This window comes from Mytilus galloprovincialis, chromosome 5, assembly GCF_965363235.1.
Source record: "Mytilus galloprovincialis chromosome 5, xbMytGall1.hap1.1, whole genome shotgun sequence".
Lineage (NCBI taxonomy): Eukaryota > Metazoa > Mollusca > Bivalvia > Mytilida > Mytilidae > Mytilus > Mytilus galloprovincialis.
In genome coordinates, this window is record NC_134842.1 from 44,427,480 (window position 1) to 44,447,549 (window position 20,070).

At 30.4% G+C, this 20,070-nt stretch overlaps 1 long non-coding RNA gene across 2 annotated transcripts; it reads left to right on the forward strand.

Annotated features, from left to right (window-relative positions):
* Nucleotides 1-1,305: 1,305 nt before the first annotated feature.
* LOC143075887 (uncharacterized) lies at nt 1,306-18,280 on the forward strand. 2 transcript variants are annotated; one of them, XR_012978446.1, is made up of 5 exons: nt 1,306-1,337; nt 13,129-13,204; nt 14,130-14,192; nt 15,095-15,501; nt 16,497-18,280. It is a non-coding gene; the product is annotated as an uncharacterized LOC143075887 (long non-coding RNA). The 2 variants fall into 2 exon arrangements; XR_012978447.1 differs by having other exon boundaries at nt 1,316-1,453.
* The last annotated feature ends 1,790 nt before the right edge of the window (nt 18,281-20,070 follow it).

Below are 20,070 nucleotides of genomic sequence, written 5' to 3' on the forward strand. Positions count from 1 at the left end.
ATGTATTTGTATTGCAAATGTTGGAAATTAGAAGTAAATGTTGCTAAGACTAAGATAGTAATTTTTAGAAAACGTACTTTTGAACTGAATAATAACCTTGCTTTCACTTATGATGGTCAAAATATAGATATTGTTGATGATTTTACATATCTTGGAATAATTTTTGCTTCAAATGGTTCATTTTGTAAAAATAAAGAAAGATTAGTTTGTCAAGCTAGAAAGGCTATGTTTAGTATAATGAAAAAAAGTAGAAAACTAAATTTACCTATTGATATACAGCTTGAGATGTTTGATGTAATGGTTTTACCTATATTAATGTATGGTTGTGAGATTTGGGGTTCTACTAATAACAGTATACTAGAATCATTTTGTCTGCAATTTTATAAATATATACTAAGTCTGAAGAAATGTACACCAAATTGTATCATGTATGGTGAACTAGGAAGATTTCCTATTGATATTTTTATCAAAAGTAGAATGGTTGCATTCTGGAAAAGAATTATTTGTAATAAGCAAGATAAAATTGCTGCTACTTTGTACAAGTTATTATATAACATGCATATCAAGAATTTTTTCCATTCTAAATGGATTGTTTGTATTGAAAAAACCCTTAATAATTGTGGTCTCTCAGAGTACTGGCTGTCACAGAGTGTACCAAAAAATGTAGTCATATCAAATCTAGTCAAACAATGTCTCTGTGATCAGTTCAAACAAACATGGGTTACTACTGTTTATGATTCAGCTAAATGTTTAAATTATAGAATTTTCAAAACCATTCATAATTTTGAAAGATATATTGTTGATCTACCATATGATCTTCGAAAGGCATATTGTAATTTTAGATGTATGAACCATAAATTGCCAATAGAACAAGGTCGTTTTTGGGGTGTTGAACGTGATGATCGCATTTGTGATTTATGCAATTTATGTGAAATTGGTGATGAATTTCATTATCTATTTAAATGTACTTTTTTTTCAAATGAAAGAAAAAGGCTTTTGCCCTGTAATGTGTATAAAAAGCCAAATGCTATAAAATATTGTGAACTTTTTTGTTCTGATGACTACAATTTAATTGTCAAACTTGCCAAATTTTGTAAAATTGTTCTGTCTGTTATAAATTAGATTTGCCTTCCACTGCAAATTCCTTAAATCATGTACTTTATGTATACCATTGAATATGTAACCATGTCATTCTATGATCTCATTATTTTGTATATATGTTATTGTTTGTTATTATTGTTTATATTCACATACCCCTGATGGGGTCTTGAGAAATAAAAAGTTTCAAAGTTTCAAGTTTCAAAGTGTTGTAGAAGTCGAACTTTACCAGTTTGAAGGTGAGGATGTTTGTTCTATCCACAGACCTGTTACCCGTCACCTTTTCTGTAAATTCCACCTTTTTCAGACGAACCACTTCGGTTTTCGGAATCCTCAGGTTACCTGACAGTGACAGGTATGGGGAAAATCTGGATTCATCATTCAGAATATTTTTTTGTCATTTGTTTGACCACAATAATGTCAACTGGTCAATGCTTATTAGATAGAGCAATTATTTATCTTACACAGTTTAAAAGAAAACAATTTAAAATTCAGAAATAAAGTTATTCATTTATAAATCTATCTACCAAATACATGAAATATATAGACCCATTCAAGTGCACCTTTGGCTTTGGGTCCAGGGTGTTCAAATTAAAGTTGTGTAGGACTCTTTGTAAACAACAAATGATTATGCTGACATGAACATATCATACTTGTATTAGTGACTTAATCACAATGAAAATCTGTAATAGATCAAACTAAGTAAAAGTCTCTTTTTTTTTTTACATAAATCTAAGCTTTACTTGCATACAATCCCTATTTTCCATTCGTCCAGATCAGGCCATTCAAAAATGATTGTTGGTTTCCCCTATCCCTGCCTGGAATGAAGATGTAAAAAAAGGAAGAATTGTTATAGGACTAAATTTAAAGAAGACATTATCTGATTATTGTTTAATAAACTGAATGTGACTTTTTTTCCTTTGTAATACTGGTTATTTCAAGCATTTCTGTTAAGTTTTGTCATAACCAGAGGTCAATAGTTTGAGAAAAATCTAGCATAATGAAAGACGACATCTACAGCGATTCGAGCAAAATTTCTTCGACAAATCCAAACCAAGCCGCATCAAGATAAAATATAGTGTGGACCAATAAATGATCAAATATTTATCTTATCTGCCTACAAACAGTTGAATATGATACTTAAGATGATTTTAGGAAGATAAATACCACTTATGGACTGACATTGTCTCCTTTATAAGGTCTCTTTTGGTCAATTTATACCTCTAATTTCCTTAAAATTTTAACTTTTCAGGTCAATAAGTAAAAATAATGGGGTAACTTTCACTCATTTATGATAGAAATGTTATCAGAAATGAGTAACTGAAGTATTTAAGCAGAATGAACAAGCCATATATAAGTTAACTGTCTCCAAGGAGGTTTCAATAAGTCCTTACGTCAAAATTAAATTTACGCAGCATTCCAGAGAGGGACATAAAAGGCTTCTCTTTTAAAGATTAATTTGTCGTTACAGCATTAAAAATAATTTCATTAACTTATAAACATATATTTATTTTAAGTATTTCCTAGGAAAATGTTCTATCATAGCAGAATATAAGAAATAAGGAGAAAAAGCACCCCCCTCCAGCCCCCCCCCCCCCCCCCCAAAAAAAAAAACAAACAAAAAACAAAATCAATTTCAAGTAAAATAATTCTCATAAAATGTGTTTTGGAGACTCAATCCACTCAGATGTTTCATTTTTTGTTATGCTGATATCTATAATACTAAAATAATGAGGTCCAATTTGTCAGCCGGCATGGGATAAAAACGACAAATCAAAGAATTCAACTTTAATATAGCTAATATAGGACAATGGTGTTGATTAAAAGTTACACCACTCCAGACCCTTTTGTTTTCCACATAATTAATATTGTAAATAATTAACAAGTTCCAATACCAATACCAATACCAATTATAGTATATTCACCTTTTACCTATACCTTATCTGTACGTTCTGCATCTGACAGGCACACCACCAAACGGTGTATTTAGGATTTGCTATATATATATATACAAGGGTCATAATCACAAGGTTGACAATACTAAATTCTATCACATTGTTTCCTATTGTAGTATTTTAATCATTATGACTTTAAAAGATGATAATATGAATACTAAAAATCTAGACTTAAAATAAGGCGTATAGGTTCAGTTTACAATTTGTTAGCCGGCATGACGCAAAACAGCAAAACCAAGAATTTGACTTTATTTATAATTAATATTGGACAATGGTGTTGATAAAAAATTACTCCATTCCAGGCTCTTTTGTTTTTCAAATAGTTAATATTACCAATAATTGATAAGTTCCAGGTCGACGGTTTCTAACAGAAAGATTTTGAAAGTAGAGAAAACTGTGCATCTTATAATCAGCATGACTTTATCAGATAACTAAATATCCAGGCTAAAATAAGGCTTACACATAGTTATATACTTTATTTTAGTCAGGGACCAGCCATTTCACGGCCGGCACCGGGTGTGTTCTAGTCTTATGTAAAATTTAACACAAATGGACGCAAAAGATACTACACTATATTTGACCTTCGTTCTAATAAAAATAATCAAATATAAATTTTGATCTCGACTTTCTGCATTTTCGCCGATCTGCATATCATTTTTTTTATTATTTCACATGCGTATTTGTCTTGTATTTGTGCCAATCGGCATTTCTTTTTTTATTTTTCACTTGCGTAGATTTTGTCTTTCATTTTCTCCAATTGTGTACATGTAGGTGAAAGTTCTTTTTCAGCACCATTTATGAACATTATGTTTTCTGGTCTGTGTGTCCGTTCCTCCGTCTGTCCCGCTTTAGGTTGAAGTTTTTGGTCAAGGTAGTTTTTTATGAAATTGAAGTCCTATCAACTTATAACTTAATACACAATGTTCCTTATGATATGATCCTTCTAATTTTATGTCACAATTTTCAAAAATTGAGTATTCAGATCAACAATTATTCCTAGATGTTTTGACATACTGGCAACGTATGCATGGAACTAATGTCTGGATGATTCTCGTAAAATAATGTCCGATCTTGCATTGAAGTTAAAATTTATTTATACTGCTTATTTCACAAAATCTAATAGTAAAAATAAAATTATGACAAAGGGTCATTGTCGTTTGTCATTTGTTTCATTTCAAATTGTCTAAAGGAGAAATGACAAACATTTCCCCTGATCTCACTGAAGCTAATTACCTAATTTATGTATATCTGACAACACTTTGGTTAGCTTGCTTTCTTTGTTTGTATTTTTTGATAATGTCCAATTGAATTTAAATATCATATACAGGTTTACATACCTATATATACGAAGATGTCAATCTTAATTACAAAGTTTGAATAAACATTTAAACAAACAAAGCAAGGAGGCCAACCAAAGTTTTACCCTACATGCATTAGGAAATTAGCTGTAAGGCAAAACATAATAATAAAATTAATACTCAGCGAATGTGAAATAAAATCAAAATTGTCGGTGGTAAAAACTAAATAGTTATAAATTTAACTTAAGGCAAAAAGAATTGCTCCAAGAATAATATCCAACATTAAATCTCTCCCTTTCATTTAGCTTCAACTATGACCGGAAAGATTGAAAACAAATTTTGATTTTTATACCGGCAACAACCTTTGTTTAAATTTCCAAAATGAGCAATTTAGATTTATAATATTTTATCCTGTTGGAGAAATCTTACTTTGTAGTTTTCAACGGAAAATTATTTCTAAAATAATTTTTGAATTAAAAACTTTTTATACGACCGCAAAAATTTTAATTTTTTGGTCGTATATTGCTATCATGTTGGCGTCGTCGTCGTCGTCCGAATACTTTTAGTTTTCGCACTCTAACTTTAGTAAAAGTGAATAGAAATCAATGAAATTTTAACACAAGGTTTATGACCACAAAAGGAAGGTTGGGATTGATTTTGGAAGTTTTGGTCCCAACATTTGAGGAATTAGGGGCCAAAAAGGGCCCAAATAAGCTTTTTCTTGGTTTTCACACTATAACTTTAGTTTAAGTGAATAGAAATCTTTGAAATTTTGACACAAGGTTTATGACCACAAAAGGAAGGTTGGGATTGATTTTGGGAGTTTTGGTTCCAACAGCTTAGGAAATAAGGGCCAAAAAAGGGCCAAAATAAGCATTATTCTTGGTTTTCGCACAATAACTTTAGTATAAGTAAATAGAAATCAATGAAATTATAACACAAGGTTTATGACCACAAAAGGAAGGTTGGGATTGATTTTTGAAGTTGAGGTCACAACAGTTTATGAATTAGGGGCCAAAAAGGGGCCCAAATAAGCATTATTTTTGGTTTTTGCACCATAACTTTAGTATAAGTAAATAGAAATCTATGAAATTTAAACACAAGGTTTATGACCATAAAAGGAAGGTTGGGGTTGATTTTGGGAGTTTTGGTCCTAACAGTTTAGGAATAAGGGGCCCAAAGGGTCCAAAATTGAACTTTGTGTGATTTCATCAAAAATTGAATAATTGGGGTTCTTTGATATGCCGAATCTAACTATGTATGTAGATTCTTAATTTTTGGTCCCGTTTTCAAATTGGTCTACATTAAGGTCCAAAGGGTTCAAAATTAAACTTAGTTTGATTTTAACAAAAATTGAATCCTTGGGGTTCTTTGATATGCTGAATTTAAAAATGTACTTAGATTTTTAATTATTGGCCTAGTTTTCAAGTTGGTCCAAATGGGGGTCCAAAATTAAACTTTGTTTGATTTCATCAAAAATTGAATAAATGGGTTCTTTGATATATGCCAAATCTAACTGTGTATGTATTTTCTTAATTTTTGGTCCAGTTTTCAAATTGGTCTACATTAAGGTCCAAAGGGTCCAAAATTAAACTAAGTTTGATTTTAACAAAAATTAAATTCTTGGGCTTATTTGATATGCTTTATCTAAATATGTACTTTGATTTTTGATTATGGGCCCAGTTTTCAAGTTGGTCCAAATCAGGATTCCATATCAAGTATTGTGCAATAGCAAGAAATTTTCAATTGCACAGTATTGCACAATAGCAAGAAATATCTAATTGCACAATATTGTGCAATAGCAATTAATTTTCAGTTGGAGTTATCTTTCTTTGTATAGAATAGTAGTTGATAATATATGTTGGAAATTTGCCAGACATGACTATAATGTCATTTTCTATTTTTATTTGCCAATAACTTTATGTAAATAACTTCATTGGAAATTTGCCAATATAAAATGTTGCTGATGAAGCTTTTTTTCCTTGTCTTATCTAAAATGTTTTTAGATAATGTATGTTGGACATTTGCCAGACATGACTATGATGTCATTTTCTATTTTTATTTGCCAATAACTTTATGTAAATAACTTCATTGGAAATTTGCCAATATAAAATGTTGCTGATGAAGTTTTTTTTATTGTTTTATACAATAAACAATGTATATTCACTTTTACTACCAACCAATCTTTACCATTCAGTGATAACAAGCACTTTATTTTACATTTTAATATTTTATGATGTATTTAAAAGAGTAGTTATTGTTGCAAACTCCATTAGAAATTTGAATTGATATCAGTTTTGGAAAAAGGGAAACAGGGATTTGAAAAAAAAGGGGGGGGGGTAAATTTTTCTCATTTCAGATTTCATAAATAAAAAGAAAATTTCTTCAAACATTTTTTTGAGAGGATTAATATTCAACAGCATAGTGAATTGCTCAAAGGCAAAAAAAACCTTTTAAGTTCATTAGACCACATTCGTTCTGTGTCAGAAACCTATGCTGTGTCATGATCAACTATTTAATTTTAGATTTAAAAAGTTTGAAGAAGAAATCTTTAATTGATTTGTAAAATCTTGACATTTGGTTTGTGTAAAAAAAAACCATGTAATGTCAAAAATTTGATCACAATCCAAATTCAGAGCTCTGTATCACGCTTGAATGTTTTGTCCATACTTGCCCCAACTGTTCAGGGTTCGACCTCTGCGGTCGTATAAAGCTACGCCCTGCGGAGCACCTGGTTTGTATTTTATATTTACTGTCTCGTTTATTCAAAACAATTGAGATAGTAATAACAGGGATTGTATTTTATGATAGATTTATAACATTTTAGAATAAAAAACTTTAATTCATATATTATACTATAATTTGAATTTCCTTAAATATCTTAAACAGTCAGGGGACTAAATACTGAAATAAGCGATTTTTAAATCACTTATTTGAGTAGCAAATTTGAAGTTTTGTCACAAATTGTGATTTTGAAGTTTTACCAAAATTTTAAACTGTGACATAGGTTTAAATAATATCTTTTCATTAATAAACTTGGAAAAAATGAACTTTTGGCTTCTTTTATGTAGCAAGGTTTATGCCTTTGATGCTATCATTTATCTGCAAATTCTATTTTAGTTGAAAAAATGCTATAATAATGGCTTTACATAATGAACTGATACTTTCTTAACAGATTTTTTCCAGCAGTGGGAGTATTTTTCCTGTGAAGTTAGGGGACAGTTGAAATTAGTGGGGGTTATTAAAATAATGATACTTAAATAACTGATTTTTGGGAAGGAAATTGAGGTATGATACTTAAACAAGTGATCTTAATGTCATTATCCTAGATTCAGTACAAGGTCATCACCTGAAATGACCTGGTCATCCTAGACAAAACAGATGTTGGTTCTGATAATTTTAGAAACATAATTAGTCCCTGGATCATTAGTATTCTATATTTAAAGCCATAATGAAATTAAATCACTTCTTTTAGTGATTAATTTGTACTACTTAAATAGGTGATTATTAAAGAAAGACAACTCTTACTTCCAATCTTTATGGAAATAATGTTACTTTAATCAGTGATTTAGAAAATCACTCATTTAAGTAAGTCTCCTGACTGTTAAATATTCAAAAATAATGAATCACAAACTTGATGCAATAATTAAGTTTGTCTGAGTCAGGAAAAATAATGGTATAAAGACATTCGTTCATGATTTTGTGTGTCTGTCTGTCAACAGTAGCGAATAAGTTCATTATGGCAGACTTCTAAAATTGACACACAAAAAAAAAAACACACTTCTAGTCTGATATAGTCAAATACTCTGTAAGTTAGCCAGTGCCATCTTTCATTTTTTGTATTTTCAATAATTATGCTAATGAGGAACAGAGGACAAAAACAGATTTTCATAACAAAAGCGGCGTAAAAGGTTATTTCAAACAATTTTTCATTCCAACGGATGGTGTTTCTGAAGGTAAATATTATGCGGCAACAGCATCATAAGATCTGATACTGATACATGCATTTAATCTCTTGTATTACCGGATGATAAAGTAGGTGAATATATTTGCTATTCTTGGAAATTTAAATGTGAGTTTCAAAAGTCCAATTTGCGATTTTTTTCAAATAGTGGGCCAGCAAGAAAAGTTTGTACTATGACGTCAGATGCAATGTTCTAAAGAAAGACAACTCTTTTCTTCAAAACAAACGAGAAAAAAAAACATGAAAATTACTCATAACTTTTTTGAAAGGTCGGTGACACACACTTTTGTTTGCTTTATTTTGAAGATTACATACACATGGCACTTTCCTTCTTGAAATTTTGTATCCATGATAAATCACTGGCAGAAATTTTTTAATACTGGAAATGTTTTTCATTTTTCATTTTTATTTTTGGCGGGGATGAAATAAATCATATTTTTAAAGATCAAATCAATACGAGTTTTAAATTTTTGAACCTGTTTTGATAGATACAAATCTACTGTTAAACGTGAAACAAGAACTATGCTTGTAGGTTTGATATAAAGGATTTTTTTGAGAGTTTAGATAACAAGCAAATATTATGTTAATATTCAGGAAACGCGAAACTGAGGTTGCTATAGTGACAAAAATAAGTCGGTGACCCCCAATTTGTTTCATCACATTTTGTTCCTCAAATCATGAAATACCTTCACACAAAATTTTCAGGAAAAATCACTGGTAGAAATGAATGGGTTGTTTGGTCTTTAAGTAACAATACCTAATTTGTTTACTATCAACCACCTTGACACTTTTTTACAGAAAATGTAAATATTTTAATTTGTCAGATGCTGTGAAAAAGTGTCCTTCAATTGGACATTCTTTTATGATAAAGTACTATTAAATTCTGTCCTACAAGGTTGACATGCAATAAGAGGACTTTTTCACAGTGAAAGCTAAGTCTCCTTTAAAGGGAGATAATAAAAAAGTAACTGATCTTTAATTCTGCTAAGTTTTTTTTTACCTATTCTGCATCAAGCAAATGAAAGATCTAGTCGATGAATCATGACTTATTGGGAGCCGTCAACAAGCACCAAATCTAAAGAAACTTCTGACACGAGCAAAATTCATTACACAGAACAAAGGTGGCAGAAATACAAAAATGGGGGGATCCCAGATGTGGAACATGCTAAATGCTAGAAGTAAAACTCTGAAATCAGGCACAGCAATTAAACCGAAAAATATTATTTATTGTGCAACCTGTCCCACTTGTAATCAAAACTACATAGGTCAAACCATTTGATAGAGGAAGAGTTCACAAACAGCTGTCTGGACAAAGGTCCCTTCAATTAGAAACTCTCCATGTTCTGAACACTTTGACCAATGTGGAAAGGGAAAATTTAAACTATATCCCTTTCAGGTCAGGTGAGCTTTTCTTATCACTTGGCGTCCGTCGTCCATTGTCGTGCTGCCCCTGAATTGGAAATTTTTGCGAAATTTTGCCGTTTTTGGTTATTATCTTCAATATTATTATGGAAATAGATAAACTGTAAACAGCAATAATGTTCAGCAAAGTAGGATCTACAAAAAAGTCAACATGACCAAAATGGTCAGTTGACCCCTTAATGAGTTATTGCCCTTTATAGTCAATTTTTGTCAATTTTTTTTTTACAAAAATCTTCTCTGAAACTACTAAGACAAATTTAACCAAACTTGTCTTAATTATCATTAGGGTATCTAGTTTAAAAAATGTGTTAAATGATGCCATCCTGCGAACCAAGATGGCCAACATGGCAAAAAATTGTAACTAGGGTAAAATGCAGTTTTTTGCTAAAATCTCAGAAACCAAAGCATTTTAAGCAAATCTGACGCAGTTAAATTTGTTTCGTTAGGTCTAGGTCTATCTGCCCTGAAATTTCCATAACAAACATGCAAAATGTTGTTGGGTTGCTGCCCCTGAATTGGTAATTTTAAGGAAATGTTGCAGCTTTTGGTTATTATCTTGAATATTATTATAAATAGAGATAAACTGTAAACAGCAATAATGTAGAGCTAAGTTAGACCTACAAATAAGTCAACATGATGAAAATAGTCAATCGACCCCCTTAAGGAGTTATTGCCCTTTATAGTCAATTTTTAACAATTTTCATAAATTTTTTAAATCTTGTAAAATTTTACAAAATAGTTTAACTACTGGGATAGATTCATAGGTTCATTAGATAGAGATAATTGTAAGCACTAAGAATGTTCAGTAAAGTAAGATCTACAAACACATCACCAGCATCAAAACACAATTTTGTCATGAATCCATCACTCTGCTGTGTCCTTCGTTTATGATATGCACAAAATAATAGACCAAGGTGAGCAACACAGGCTCTTTAGAGCCTCTAGTTTCAGATATGGACCTAAGATAAAATTCCACTTGAAGCCAAGGAACGCTATTTTATTTAACTGTATAAGCCGACTTTTAATAGGAAGTGAAATTCAGTCTGTGAATAAGATTCCGTAATATATACAAACTACCACATGATGTTACTATTAGATAACATCACAAGTTGTTACTAGTAACGATAACAATTCTGTCTGATGAACTGTAAGGGATGCAGTGAAAGCGCTAACAGAAACAGTGTTCGATTTATAATGTGATTTTTTTTGTGTTTTTTATTTTTATGTTCTATGAAAATTTCTTCATACATTGTTGGTCATCAAAAATGTGTGTCATTAATATTTACATGTACTTGGGACCTTTTGAATGTTCAAAACTGTTCTATTTGCTTAAAAGTAATCTGAAGCAATTTCTAGACAAGCTTCGATCATCAGGGTAAAAAGCCTTGTGAACTAAATATTGATTAATCAGTTAAGCTAATTCTTTTTTAGCTCACCTGGCCGAAAGGCCAAGTGAGCTTTTCTCATCACTTGGCGTCCGTCGTCGTCGTCCATCGTCGTCCTGCGTTAACTTTTACAAAAATCTTCTCCTCTGAAACTACTGGGCCAAATTTAACCAAACTTGGCCACAATCATCATTGGGGTATCTAGTTTAAAAAATGTGTCCGGTGATCCGGCCAACCAACCAAGATGGCCGCCATGGCTAATAATAGAACATAGAGGTAAAATGCAGTTTTTGGCTTATAACTCAAAAACTAAAGCATTTAGAGCAAATCTGACCTGGGGTGGTAATGTTCATCAGGTCAAGATCTATCTGCCCTGAAATTTTCAGATGAATCGGACATTTCGTTGTTGGGTTGCTGCCCCTGAAATGGTAATTTTAAGGAAATTTAGCTGTTTTTGGTTATTATCTTGAATATTATTATAGATAGAGATAAACTGTAAACAGCAATAATGTTTAGCAAAGTAAGATCTACAAATAAGTCAACATGACCAAAATGGTCAGTTGACCACTTTAGGAGTTATTGCCCTTTATAGTCAATTTTTAACCATTTTTCGTAAATCTTAGTAATCTTATAGAAAAATCTTCTCCTCTGAAATTACTGGGCCAAATTAAACCAAACTTAGCCATAATCATCATTGGGGTATATAGTTAAAAAAATGTGTCCTGTAACTCGGCCAACAAACCAAGATGGCCACCATGGCTAAAAATAGAACATGGGGGTAAAATGCAGTTTTTGGCTTATAACTCAAAAACCAAAGCATTAAGAGCAAATCTGACAGAATGTAAAATTGTTGATCAGGTCACGATCTATCTGCCCTGGAATTTTCAGATGAATCGGTTAATCGGTTGTTAGGTTGCTGCCCCTGAATTGGTAATTTTGAGGAAATTTTGCTGTTTTTTTTGTCATTATCTTGAATATTATTATAGATAGAGATAAACTGTACACAGCAATAATGTACAGCAAAGTAAGAACTGAAAATAAGTCAGTAAGTTAGAATTTGTGTATATAAATGAAGAGATATGAAAATTTTATCCTCAGTACTGTATGTCCCAGTTACTTAATTAAAGACAATCAGTGATATTGTTTGCCTGAAATTACTGGAGAATGAAGGCTTTTTCCACTGGAGAAGAATCCCAATTTAAAAAAAAAATGGCTTAAATTTTTTCCCAAAAAGACAACTTATTTCCCAAACAGTGCAGTCTCAGTAGTAATTGTGCATGAATACAAACTGAGAAACACTCATTTAAACATTTTTCATTCCTAAAATGACTATATGAGCAGATTTGAGGGTATTTTTGTGTATCATCACTGACAATAAGATGTCTTATTTCAAATTAGGGGTTTACCTCTTGAATGGGGGTCTGCTAATTGAAGTCCCAGTCAAATTCATGGTTTATTTTAAATTTCCCAATTTGATAAAAATGACGCATATTTTCCCAATAAAAAAGGGTAGAGGTAGTTTTGAAAAAAGCCAACAATATCACTGACAATAGAAATATTAAATTAGGGTAATAAATATCCCCCCCCCCCCAAAAAAAAAATGAACATTGAGAAGTTCTCACTCTGATACATTTTTCAATGATCAATTTAATCATCTTTTATAAATTAGATGTGAGGACATGCATGGATAGTTTTAAAACTCTTTGTTAACTTGGAAAAAGCACCTGGTTCCCTTAAGAACACGACATTTCAGGGGGAGGATGCAGAGCCTCTATATATTTACTCTTCTCCTTATACTGATTTGTGAACATGTAAAAATAAGGCAGCTAATGCACTTATGTAACCTCAACAGCGAAAATGACAAATGTATAATTTTATTTACTTTTTTCAATTTCTCATTGATGTGTTGTAAATTTTCTGTTAGAAACTCACAAGACTCTCTATCTAAACTAGTGTGACAGTAACACAAGACTGTTTTATCTTAATTTTGCATATTTTTTTTCTAGGTGTACAACTGTGCAAGTATTGAACATCAGCTTGAAATGCAATGTGACCTAAAAGACAGTATAATAATGGACAGATGTAAGTAATGATAAAATAGTCAATGATATGGGAAATGTATGAAATTGTATGAAAAAGTTGACAGGCATATTGTTTTACACCTGTCCCTACATCGGTCAGTTAACTATGTATATAGGTCAAAGTACAGCCTTCAGCAATGATCATACTGCATAGTCATATATAAAAAAGGCCCTGAAATTACAATTGTAAAATAATTCCAAACTAATGACCTTAATATTAATATACAAATAAAATAACTAAAAACAAATATGCAACACAGCAACAAACAACAACCACTGATTGTCCAGGTTCCTGACTTGGGACAGGCACAAAAGATAGCAGGATTAAACATGTTAGTGGGATCCAAGCCCTAATAAAATCATATTTTAGTTATTCTCCTCAAGAAAATCTAATATAATGTAATTAACATCAACCATTGTCAACACTTTTAAATTTTGTACTTAACTTTATATATAAAGAAGATGTGGTATGATTGTCAATGAGACAACTTTCCACAAGAGACCAAATGACACAGAAATTAAAAACTAAAGGTCACTGTACCCTCTTCAACAATGAGCAAAGCCCATACTGCATAGCTATAAAAGGCCCCAAAATGACAAATGTAAAACAAGAAAACTAACGGCCTAATTTATGTACAAAAAAAAAAAAAAAAAAAGAATATGTAACACTTCAACAATTGACAACCACTGCATTACAGGCTCCTGACTTGGAACAGGCACATACATTACATTGTACCTTAATATTTTAATTCGTATATTGGTATACAATCTATTGTATGTTTTTTTCTTTTTTTCTTTAAAAAGTTATATGCAAGTGGGGGCATAATCAGTGTCCCATGGACCCAATCATGACATTTATTTATTCAGAGAATTTTGAAAGGAATAAATAATGAATAATTTTTCATAATTTTTTTTTCATCTTTTAGAAAAGTCGTCTCCTGAAACAACTGAGACAAATCTACCTAAATTTGGCCACACTCATCATTAGGGTATGTATATATAGTTTTAAATGTGTTTGATGACCCTGCCAACCTACATGGCAGACATGGCTAAAAATAGAAAATAGGAGGAAAATGCAGTGTTTACTTATATCTCTGAAACTAAAGCAAAAGTATAACAGTTGCATTATTTCATGCATCAATTGTAAATGAGAATATCAGGTGAGCGATAAAGGCCCATTGGAGCCTCAACTTTTTATAGCCATTATTGTTATAGCTGGTCAGTGGTCATAAACCTATGAAAATAAGTCAATTATTTAACCTCAGAGCACTACCAACAGATTCTTATCCAGTGTATTTGATCATGTTGATGAATAAATTTTATTACAACTCGTTAACAGGGCAAGATATGGAAATTTATTTTTCTTCTGGTTTTATAATATTAAGAAAAAACAAAGGAAAATGATATTTTGATAAACATTAAACATGTTGTTGTCGTGGTTTTGTGCTCTCTTGAACCATCAGATTATTACTGTACTGCAATAAAAAAAAAACATTAAAGAATATCCGGGATTTACGGGAATTTGAAGTTATTGAAAACTTGTTCAAATCCCAAACTGCACTTTAACTTTACTTTGCATCAACCATTAAGTGTTGTGAAATGTTTACACAATGCTTGTTAACATCAAACACTGATCAAGTCACTTTCGTCATTCTCATATTATCATGAATATGTTACTTTTTTAATAGGAAAAAGGATATATATTAGAGATATATTTACAAGCAGGGACATCTGTGTCCCATGGACATATTCTTGTTTTATTTATTACATATTTTAGTGTATTAAAGTAATTATACTGCTTCCACCTTTCAATATTCTAACAAAGCTCTATCTCATTAATGGATAAATAAATGATACTAGTCAAGACCTCAACAGATAATTTTTTTTTCAGGTTCTCTGGTCGTAAGAACCTGTTGGCCACACACATGAAGATTCATTGATCCTGCTTTCAGCTAAATATCAGAAAAATTAAGAACAAAAGAAAATATGCTGAAACTGTACAGTCACCTGTCAGGATTATTTCAGAAGTGAAATTATAATACAATTTATTTTACTGGTTAATTCCTTTGATTTGTAATTTTAAACAACACACAGAGGCTTTGCATTATTGTTTTACAAGAGAGACACCAAAAGATGCGGTCAACATTTATCATTTTTATCAAAATACGCCCAGGACAAACCATGGATACACTTAACTTGAAATATGGTGCTTTCATACCAAAATTGCCTGGAAGTAAAAGAAAAAAAGAACCATTCATGTCAGCAATCAGGGGATAAGATGAAAGAATGCAGAATAAGGTACTGTAATATTCAGTCTTAATAAGAGTCCTGCTTCTCTATATACATATGCTTTTTGTTATGCCCCGTTGTAGAGGAGGGGGCATTAAGTTTTATCCTTGTATGTTTGTACATAATATTAGTTTAAGGAAGATGTGGTATGACTTCCAATGAGACAAATCTCCATCCAAGTCACAATTTGTAAAAGAAAAACAATTATAGGTCAAAGTACAGTCTTCAACACAGAGCCTTGGATCACACCAAACAGTAAGCTATTATTAATTTAAGGACCCAAAAAATTACTATTGTGAAACCAGCTGTCAAACATGAAAACCAACGGTCTAATCTATATAAAAAAAAAGAGAAAAGACAAACACTTATAGTGCATGATTTTCTCACTGTGTTGAAGACCCATTGGTGGACTTCGGTTGTTGTCTGCACTTTGGTCAAGTTGTTGACATATTTCCCCCAATTCCATTCTCAATTTTATGAAGAAGTTATTGAACTTTATTCTTGAAAAAGAGAGGGAGGTATCATGTTCACATGGCGCATCTGTTTATTTGTTTTAGTTCACTATAAACTTAAGTTTGCTAAACCAAATGTACTGAAACTTAAACACAATGCTTATTACCACACAAATCAGATCAAGTACTCATCTGGGTACTGTGTGTCACTTTTACCATTCTTGATTTATGACCCTTTAAAATGTTATATGCAAACACTCTACGCTAAATAATTTTGAAAACTTATTGGCTATACTATCTTTATTTATAAAAATGTCAAAAACATTATGTACCTTATGATCATGTTGATTGTGTGAAACGTCACACAAGGCAATCAAAATGGTCAGGGGGGAAAAGAAGTTTTATTATAAATGTCAAAAGGTTATAGTCTCAACCTATCAACATGATCAAAATTGTTGATTTCACAGTTAATATTTACTTTTAGCATGTTCAGCAGAATAGAACGTTTTTGTTATATATTTTATTAAATGTTAATTTACTTTGCTCTTATAGGCAGGAGTGAAAGGAAGAGAAAGCTAGGCATCAGTAAAGAAACAGATCAATTTATAATATGTAATAATTCCATCTGAATATAACAAACATTGCACATGCTATGAAGATTTATTCACATGTATACTTTGTATGTATTTGTAATATTAAAAGTACATGTATTTTACTTTAGAACAGTATTTTAATTTTTATATTTTGCTGTGGAGAATATCAAAGAAATTTAGAAAAACATAATTAAAGATAGTTTCTTCCATGTTTTCTGTGACAAAAAAAATGTGCAAATTAGGAAAATGAAATGAGGCTACATTATTGAATATTTTTGAGTTTGAGTTTTTTTTTCATTCCTATTTTAAAATTTCATTGGCATTTGAAATAATGAGTTGAAACTAGTTTTTATCAATTATTTTGTTTTCAAGATGTACAACAGTAGAGAAGGTTAAGGTTTGTGTACAATAGTTTACTATGATGTAATGGTCAAATAAACTTGAAACTTTGTACTTTCAAGTGTTCATTTAAGTCAGTGTTTTTTAAACAATTACAAATAAGTTACTGAACATGGAAATCTGATTGTGGAAGCAGAGTATTATAGGGTTATTGCATGAATATTGGGGAATATTGTCCCGAGTAGAATTTTATATCGCACGAGCTTGCGAGTGCAATATATGTTCTACGAAGGACAATATTCCCCAATATTCATGCAATAACCCTTTTATTGTATAGCAATATAATATTTGACAGTAAAAGTTGGTTTAAACTAAGATTTAAACGCTGATGACGTCATGAATTTTGAAAATTTATTGCACTAGTGCAATATTAGAATTTATTGCACGCTAACTTTTGGTTAAGTTCTGTGGGAAATATTATATTGCTATACAATAAAATGTGTTATGGACACATATATATATATCTCAATCCCACAGAGCATCGCCCTCCTCACCAGCCTCTCAGTAATGGCATATTGACTTTGAAAATTTCCTTTGTTTACACTGAAATATTTGTGATAAGTCCAGTTTAAGGAGAACCACTAAAAGTAGGTCAGGGATAATTTATATGCAGTTGAATAAGCTTTTGGACAATGCACGTGCTTAGGGATTTTAATAATCCTGAACCCTAAATCATGGTTTTATAACTTACAATCTTTTGCAGTTTTCTGTTTATATGTTAAAGTTTATGCTTAGGCCAGTTTAATATCGACCACTTATAAATAGGATTTAGAGGATGCATAGGCCCCCCTTTTTGTCGGACAAATTTGGTTGATATTATATTTAGGGAATTACTGAAGCATGAAAAAAGGGATGCAGTATAGAGTAACCTTATTATTTCTAAAACAATTTTTTTTTTTTTTTAAAGAAATGAAAAGTATGGTTATAAACATATTTTTTATGAATTAAAATTTTAACAAATGTTGGAAACAAATTTATGTAAAAACTTTTTTTAATGTATCAAAATTATGTGTTGTAAAATCTGAATGATTTTTTTCCCTGGATTTTCCCCAATATGTTTAAAAAATCAAAATGCATAAATTTTTCTTGTAGATTTTATTTCGGGATTTTCCCCGAAATGGGTAAAAAAAATCTATGTAACAAGTGTGTGTCTGATATTAGATTTATATTTTCGGGATTTTTCCCGAAATGTGAAAAGAAATTATTAGTCATGAGGTCTAGCATATACATTTGAATTTTCGGGATAAATCCCGAAATATTTGAAGACATCTGTGTTATACATGTTGTACTTAGTTTATTTTTGTCGGGATATTTCCCGAAATGCGTTTCAGATCTGTTTGCAATTGTTAAAATGCTCTGCCAACATATATGTTATAAATAATAATGTTGAGAATGATTTCGGGACATTTCCCGAATAATTTGTTGTCACATACATCTTTACTACAAATATTTTGAAACTTTCATATATTTTGGGAAATTTCCCGAACAATAAATGTAAATTTTATCAATTATAAGAATAAAAACATGGAATGTTGCAAAAAATGTGTGTTTCTTTATGAAATCTTCATTCAATTTATGGTAAACATTGAAAAAGATTATAAAAAGGAATAAAATGGATTTTACTCTTTTAAAATAGAGTCTGTTTTATATGTTTTGTATTATCATCAAATACAACTAACATTTCAATATTATGAATGAACACGAATGCGGCCACTTTCATTTTAGACGGAAACCGTCTAAAAATTAACCAAAATGATAAAATTGTGAAGATTTCAGTAATTTATCATGACTTAATGATGCTAGAACGCGATATTTGTGCATTGTATGTGGCAAAAACAGCTCATATTTATGTAGCAGAAGCATTTTACTTTCCAAAATATAGCTTAAAGATTACATTTTCACAATTTTCTAAAACTGCTATATTTTGGGGCCAAAAAGGGGTCTTACTGAACCTACTCCTTTATTTTAGAAAAAAGAGGTGAAAAATACCAAAGGGATATTAGAGTTTATAAATCGATGCCAAACTGGCAACGCCATTGTAACAATAAAAACCGAAAACAGCTGAAACACAAACAGTTTCTTATTGACATCGGATGCACTAAAAAAAATAATTACTTGAATTTACTTAAAACAAGTATTTAATTTACTCAAATTAAGTAAAACAAACAAGTACAAATGTTTGTCAAAAAATGAGTAATTGCTAGTAATACCATGTAATTTTAAGTAATTATCTAGTAATTAATTTTAAGTAATTCTTTTAATGAATACTTAAGTAATTTCTTTCCTATATACTCAGTAATTCTTTTTATTATAGTAAGTAATTCATTTAATACACCTTAAGTATTTCTTTTAATAATAGTAAGTAATTCTTTTAATAAAAGTAAGTAATTCTTTTAATAAAAGTATTACTAAGTAATTCTTTAAATAAAAGTAAGTATTTCTTTTCATTTAAGTAAGTAATTCTTTTAATACACATTAAGTATTTCTTTTAATGATAGTAAGTAATTCTTTTAATACATATTGATTATTTGTATTAATAAAAGTAAGTACTTCTTTTAATATTTATTATTTAATTCTTTTACACATAAATTATATATAATTTTTTAATATATTTATAGATTAAAATAAAAATTCTACACTGTTTTATTATAAAGGCATATCATTTGAAAAAGTAACACACCTTTTTATAAAATGATCATATACTATATCCTTTGTTATAATCCATTTCTCTTGATTGTGATAATTTCATTATGACATAATTATTACATAATCAATTGTTATGTAATTTGAAGCTATATTGTGATGTACACACTTGAATGAATTTAGCGTCTTTGTTCTTCATAGCATCCCAAAATATCTGATAGATTCTTGTACAACACAGCTTGACCTCCAAAACTGTGTCTCAGATTTCCAAAATTATCAATAGAACAAATGTTATACCACATTGAATTTTAGTGATCTCTTATGAATTGATGTTGCAAACTTCATTGAAGATTTATGAGAGAATGAAATACAATAGGAAAAATTTTCTAATTGTAAAGCTTCTGAACTTTGTTTCAGATCTAACTTTCCAACTTGATTTGTTTTAGAGCCACTTAAAATATTAAGTAGAAAAAATGCGCTACTTAAGTACA